Source organism: Sinocyclocheilus grahami, unplaced genomic scaffold (assembly GCF_001515645.1).
Source record: "Sinocyclocheilus grahami isolate Dianchi unplaced genomic scaffold, SAMN03320097.WGS_v1.1 scaffold150.1, whole genome shotgun sequence".
Lineage (NCBI taxonomy): Eukaryota > Metazoa > Chordata > Actinopteri > Cypriniformes > Cyprinidae > Sinocyclocheilus > Sinocyclocheilus grahami.
This window is the reverse complement of record NW_015505329.1, coordinates 1,096,696-1,104,812: the sequence shown is the minus strand read 5'-3', so window position 1 is coordinate 1,104,812 and position 8,117 is coordinate 1,096,696.

Sequence of the window (8,117 nt, the reverse complement as noted above, 5' to 3'; positions counted from 1 at the left end):
CCTATATATCAAAATATTTTATATATATGTATATACAGTATGTATATATGTGTGTGTGTATATATATATATACATATACACAGTATATATACATACACATACACACACACATATATACATACTGTATATATATGTGTGTGTGAAAAATGTTATGTATATAATCAGGGGTGTCATGCACTCATTATTTTTGAGGGGGCACGGGTTGGGGGGGTCGTCATCTGACACACAGCAGCCACAATAGCACTCATGTTTTATTTAATTTTTCCTTTTTATTCGAAACATTCCCAAACGCATTAACTATAGCATGAAATATCTCGATTCTCACCTTTATAGATTATGTTAGTTGATCTATAGCGGGCGATGGTCAAAGTAGCCTAATAATGTAATCTATTAATAACTATACATAAAAACCTGTCTGTTTACTCAAGTAACAGATATGGGTGTCATGCCTTAACATATTTTTAATACGACTGACTTAGATTTAATGTGAATTTAACATTGAAAGTTAATGTGAGTAAAACATTGTAAGTTAGGCTACTTATCATAACACATTCATTAAACAGAAAGAGAGCAAAGAACATTAACATTATCAAAGAACATTTTCACTGACAGTCTAGAGTTCAAGTACTCTCAAAAACTCCCATTAAAATGACTGAAGCTGTTTACATTGTGAAATGAATATCTTACTACACACATCTGCAGTTTGTAGTTTCTAATGAGAGAATTCGCCAGAAAGAGGTATTCAGTCAGCAAGGGAGTGAAGAAAACACCGGCTTTTTAGCGATGACTCATCTGAATGCCTCTGATTGGTCATTGCATTCATTAGCTCAACAGATTTGTGTGTTTTTGGTTATAATACGCAGTGCTGTAAAAAGCGTCAGTCTCTGGCTCAGCACCAGCCAGCGAACGCAGATTTGAATTTAGCAGCTGATGATATGACGCGCTGAACAATTTAATCATGCTGGTGTGATTGTATCAAATATTGAAAATATTATTAGGCTATTTTTTTGTCTTTTGGAAGCTGCATTCAAAATCCACTTGGCTCAAAAATCTGAGGGGGCACGTGCCCCTTCACTTTGAATGGGCATGGGAATGGGAATGGGCTCTGTATATAATATGTATATAATCTTTTTTGAGCCTCCATAACCAACCCAACACAGCAACACTACAGCTCAACCAATCACATGAGCTTGTGGTCTATTTGGCAGACCAATAATAGGCAGCCCTCAGAGACATTGACCTGTTGGATATCAATTATTATTATTTTTGCAATTCTGTGCCTCTCATGCTGCAAAATTTACATATATCACCTTTTATATCTATTAAAAGATAAAATGACATACATTCATATGTCTGGACTGAGTGCTGAGACTATAGTGGGCAAACTGCTGAGGTAATTACCACAGGCTGATCCCAGGAGACGAGCCATTCATCCCTACATACATCTAATGATTTTGCTGCCCTTGAAAACGATGGAAGTTTGTCAGAGCATCTATATTGAAATGTTGAGCACACTTCAGCACATAGCAATCTTCCCTGGGAGCCTGTCTCTCGGTGCATTCAGAATTATTGAGCTGTTTTTACATACAAGCAATCAGCAAACATCGCCAAAAACCTCGATCCACAGAGACGGGGCCACCAGGAACCCAAAGACAGGCAGATTTCACAGGTCACCAGAGAGTGTAATGTATTTCAGAGACATTATGACGCAATAGGCCACACACACCTAAACGTGGTCTATTTGGCAGACCAATAATAGGCAGCCCTCAGAGACATTGACCTGTTGGATATCAATTATTATTATTTTTGCAATTCTGTGCCTCTCATGCTGCAAAATTTACATATATCACCTTTAATATCTATTAAAAGATAAAATGACATACATTCATATGTCTGGACTGAGTGCTGAGACTATAGTGGGCAAACTGCTGAGGTAATTACCACAGGCTGATCCCAGGAGACGAGCCATTCATCCCTACATACATCTAATGATTTTGCTGCCCTTGAAAACGATGGAAGTTTGTCAGAGCATCTATATTGAAATGTTGAGCACACTTCAGCACATAGCAATCTTCCCTGGGAGCCTGTCTCTCGGTGCATTCAGAATTATTGAGCTGTTTTTACATACAAGCAATCAGCAAACATCGCCAAAAACCTCGATCCACAGAGACGGGGCCACCAGGAACCCAAAGACAGGCAGATTTCACAGGTCACCAGAGAGTGTAATGTATTTCAGAGACATTATGACGCAATAGGCCACACACACCTAAAATTTCAAAGGTTGCAACAAAAGACAAAGTGTGCTGCCATTTCTGCTGGGTTTTCATTTTGCTCACATTTCGATAAACGAGTGCTCTTTAGTCATTCCAGAAAATGTTTCCGAATCAATGTTTTGGCCTGTCCTAGCATTTAGATGGCTAGAGGCTCTGCAGGGAGGACAGTTAATGCACGTTGTGATGACCGAACATTAGCATGTTGATCGTGACATATGGTATTTCCAGAGTCATTGGCATTCAGTTGAAGGGCAGACGGAAAGGTTGAGGTTTTGCATCTAACGCTATTCTCAGAAGCTGACTCGTACTGGATGGCGATAGACACATTAATCAAAGCGCACACATTGACTGTCAAACATGGTTTCAGTTGTTCCGACGTGACGGAAAACTGACAGGAACCAAAATGAGATTTCTTTTCCCCAGTGTGTGTCTATCTCTCTCTCATAAATGTTGAATCACTAGCACATTAAAACCATTGGACACGAACCAATCCCTTGTTATTGCTGCTTGCTAAGACTCATAACCCTTAACCCCTCACTGTTTGCACTACGAACACAAATTATACCTGAAATCACAGGGTTTGTTGACTAGAGGTGTGCTTTTGCTTTTCTAATGGATCGGACACATAATTTCACCTTGTGGACCCCAAAACACCCTAGGAACATTCTACAAACTGCAATAAAAAAACAAAGACAAGGGTGGGCTGTTTTGACTCATTGACCCACGCTGGGACTCATAAACCCCCAAGAATATCAAAGAGACTTGGGAGCAATCACCTAACATCTACTCAAAATACCCTAGCAAACACCTAGCAAGTACTAGCAAGAACTCCCTACCTACCATGCCCAAAAAAAGAAAAAAAGAAAAAAAAGGATGGACTCTTTTCGTTAATTGACTTTCAATTTTGCAACCCATAGACACCAAATAATTTAATGGAGACTTTAACGGATCGGACATACAATTTCGATTGGCGGACCAAAAATACCCCAAAACACCACAGAAACTACCTAGAACATCTGGACTAAAATAATTATTATGACAATGGTGGGTTCTTCTGACTCATTGAACCATGTTTTGACTCATAAACCCCCAGGAATATCAAAGAGACTTGAAAGCAATCACCTATCAATCACCTATATATCCATACAAAATACCATAGCAACTACCTAGAACACCCTACAAATGGTGACAAAACATCATAGAAGCCAAGGTGGGCCATTTTCACTTATTAACCCATGTTGGGACCCATATATACCGCCAAGAGTATCAAAAAGACTTTGGTACAATCATCTAGCAACCATCCAAAATACCCTACCAACCACCTAGAAGACCCTAAAAACCATGCAAAAAAAAAAACTGATTTATGTTAGGACTCATAAACCCCCAGGAATATCAAAGAGACTTCAATCACCCAGCAACCATCCAAAAATACTCTAACAACCACCTAGCAAATACTTAAAACACCCTATAAACTGCTCCAAAACATCATAAGAGACTAGGTTGGGTTATTTCATAGATACTTGGGGGCACTCACATGGAAACCATCCAAAATACCCTAGCAAAGACCTAGCAACTACCTAAAACACCCTGCAAACCATGCAAAACATCAGAGATCAGGGTGGGATCTTTTCATTCACTGACCCAGTTTGGGACCCACAGACCCCAAAGAATTTCATAGAGACCTGGTGGCAATCACCCTACAAACCATGCAAAAAATCATTGAGACCAGGTGGGCTCTTTGGACTTTGCACTAAAGTTGGGACCAATAGACCCCCAAGAGCATTATGGTGGTCAACAGACTTTACAAGTAAGAGATTTGGCAATAATCATCTAGCAACCATCCAAAATACCCTAGCAAACACCTATTAATGCCCATTTCTTCATAAAAATGCTCCAAATGAGACTTTAAAAGAGCCTCAAATTCTTCAATTACGTACATCAATCTATGGAGATGAATGACAATGAGACAACGTCATTGTGAATTCAGTGGGAATCCTAGGCCCTCTGGAGTGCAATAACGTGCAGGATTAATATTCCAAAACGCATAGATTTCAGAAGCACATTAAACACAAAAGCATGAGCCAAGGCCCAGGCTGGTCAATGGGACTGAATAATTCAGACTGTAAAGATGGAGCAGATGGGGTGGCATGCTGTGGTCAGGTCAGGAGGATAACAGGTGGAGAGAGTGATGGAAGATGGCGACTGGTTGAGAAATGACAGTCACTGAGGGTGTAGATGACCCAGACGCTTACAAACTCAACCAATCACGGCCAGAGGCTGAAATAAACTTGATGGCACTGCACAACACCTGCTCAGATATTAAACAATTCCCTTTTGGGTATGTTGGTTATTTGGGCTGAAATAAGTGATGCAAAACTAGGCTGACCAGAGACAGCGTTTTTTAAAGGGTACATATAATGGAAAATCTGATTGTTCTTGGTGTTTTGAAATAAAGTCTGATTCACAATGGGGACAAATTCTAACTTTCAGAATTCAAAACTACACATCCATCAAACTCAGCACAAGATGTTCTGACTCAAATTTATTTCACCTTTCCAGCTAATCATACTTCAAGCAACACAGAATGATTTTAACATCCATCTGTCTGCTGTATGGCCCATCTGACTATGTCTATGTATCTGTCTGTCTCTAACAGCCCTCCCCCTGAACAAGGAACTAACAATTGTCCAGAACACACTGATACTGTAGCAATCACTCTGAACACCCTAGCATCCGCCTAGCAATGCCCTCACAAATAACAGCCTGAACAAAGAACTAGCAATCACCAGGAACACCCTAGCAACCACCCAAAATTCCCAGGCAATGCCCTAATGAATTAACAGCCTGGACAATAATTTTGCATTCATACAGAACACCCTAGCAACCACCTAACAATGCTCTAGCAAATTAACAGCCTAATCAAAGAACTGTAATCATTTGATCTCTATGAAGAATTTCAGTCAGGTTTCAGGCCCCACCATAGCACAGAAACTGCACTTGTTAAAATTACAAATAACTTGCTTCTTGCGTCAGACCAAGGCTGTATCTCATTGCTAGTTTACTTCGATCTTAGTGCTGCGTTCGACACTATAGATCAAGACATACTCATAGATCGATTACAAAACTATACAGGTATTCAAGGGCAGGCTTTAAGATGGTTTAGATCCTACCTGTCCGATCGCTACCATTTTGTTCATTTAAATGGGGAGTCATCTCAATTATCTCTTTGATTGCATCATATAATAATTGCTGTTAATAGTGTTCATCGTCTGTTTGACTATGCCTTTAATTGATTACGTCTTTAATTGATTTTTCTGTACATTTCTGCCATATGTACATTAACTGACAGTCACCACTGATAAGCTACCACTAAATATTGTAGAAACTTAATTTGCTGTAAAGTTGCTTTGCAATGATTTGTATCATGAAAAGTGCTGTACAAATAAACTTGAATTGAATTGAATTGAATTAACGATGCACCCCGAGCCGGTTGAAAATCGATACAAATATAGGACAATTCAAGTCGGTTGAGATGTTAAACAAATCATGATACAGTTGGGGGTGGGAATTTATATGAATGTATCTCTGAGGGGAGCTGGCTCTCTTCGGGAAAACTTTAGATGGTATTTTCTTTTCATCTTGCCTCTGTATAATGCATATTAAAGTAGTGTTCATAAGCGCAGCACTGCTTTGTTTGCAGCGGCAACCAAGGAAACGCAATATTGCCGCTGTTCTATAAGTGCCATCTTCAATTCAATATTTCAGTTTCAAAGAGAAATGTGCAGCACTTTGTCCAAGCAAATTAAAAAGACATAATTTCATTTATAATTTGTCTTAAATCTCATTTTGTAAAAAAAAAAAAAAGAAATTGTGCGGAAATTGTATTGTGAAATCAGTATTGTGAATCGTATTGCATCATGAGTTGAGTGAATCGTTACAGCCCTAGCAACCACCTAACAATACCCTAGTAAATTATCAGCTTGAACAAAGAGCTAGTAATCATTCGGAACAAGGAAACCACCCAAAATGCCCTAGTAAACTAACAGCCTTAACAAAGAATTTGCAATCATTTGGAACACCCTGGCAACCACCAACAATTTCCTAACAACCACTCAGCAACATCCTAGCAAATCAAGAGCCTAAACAATGGACTTACAATCATACAGAACATCCTAGTAACCACCTAGCAACGCCCTAGCAAATTATCAGCCTGAACAAAGAATTCACAATCATCTGAAACAACCTAGCAGCCATCTAGCAACACTGTAGCAAATTAACAACCTGAACAAATAACTAGCATTCATTTGGAACTCTCAAACTATTGCAACTACAAAAGGCTAATAATTCTCCTACTTCAAAACAGTTACTCAAATTACCTCACAAACTTTCAGACACGGCTTTGTAAAGTCAACATTTAAAGATTTTCCTTTACCTTTTTTTCTTTTTCCAGTTTAAAGGGGTCATATGATACTATTTCTGGACTTCGGTGGGGTTCACTGGGTGGAAGGTCCCAATTGCAGCTTCAAAGCGTTCTACACGATCCCAGACGAGGAATAAGGGTCTTATCTAGTGAAACGATAAATTATGAGGACATTTTCATTCAGAAGTGAACTAGGATATCTATGTTCTACTTTTCAAATCAATTTCAGGTATCATGACTAAATGTGTCCTAATTATGGCTGTATGTAAATATATCCGCTTATCTTTCAGCTGGAAGGACTTTTTAAAGTTATTAACACGTTAGAGTGATTAATAAACATGGATGAATGAGGAAGTAAAGAGTGTGACTGTGATGTGGTTGGTATTAAAAGGAGGCATTAAAAGCGCAATAAACTGCGAATGAGAACCAAATCCAGTAATGACATACTGACGGTGGCTTTCTGTGCACACACCGAGACGGAGCGGAACACGCTCACGCAAAGTATATTTTGGGTTTCAAGCACAAAAATATGTTAAAATGCCCATCTTGGTGAGATTTCACACAAACACAGTCAGTTATGTGCACAAAACATTTGGGAGAAAATTGTATGCGTGTCAGTATATCTGTGCATTTGGTCTTAAAGTGATAGCAGTCTAATAAACCTGCTGCTGTCATTAATGTTAATCAAACAACAAAAGAAAAAGAAAAAAATTGACTTACTACGCTTGCCAAATAATTTTTATAGCCTTAAGAAAAAGCAATGCATATTTCTTGCATGCAGAGTTGTATTTTACATTTGATTGCTTTATTCAAGCTTCATAGTATTACCTGAAAAATTTAAAGCACATTTTACTTTATTTGCTTTTGTATTTGCTTCTGTTCGGACTTGTCTTTAATAAGCTTGAGAACTTTTTTACTTATATTACATGTAGGGCTTACTGGTTTTCACTGCTTAGTAACTTGCAAAATAGTCATAAAAACCAACTTGAAAAAGAATTGTGATAAGATCATGCATCGTGATATGATATTTTTGCCATATCGGTCACCCCTAGTTTGATAAAATGTACACTGATTAATTCAAGACAAGTGCAATAAGTGCATTATGTAAAATGTCTATTTTGATTTCATGTTGATTAAATATTAATCTTGAGCATGTCTTAACCAGGTGCTCATGAAGGCCATTTCACATGACTCACATTAGGGTTATTTCACACCGCTCAATGCAAGAGTTGCACGCAGCTTTGACATCCACATCACAAGTTTCAGATGACTTGAAAGACTGATGGAGGGAGTGTTTGAAACTTATTTTCAAACAGGTTTCACATTATTTTTACAATTTCATTGACGTACTACAGCTGCAACGCCCTAGCAAATTATCAGTCTGAACAAAGAATTCACAATCATCTGAAACAACCTAGCAGCCA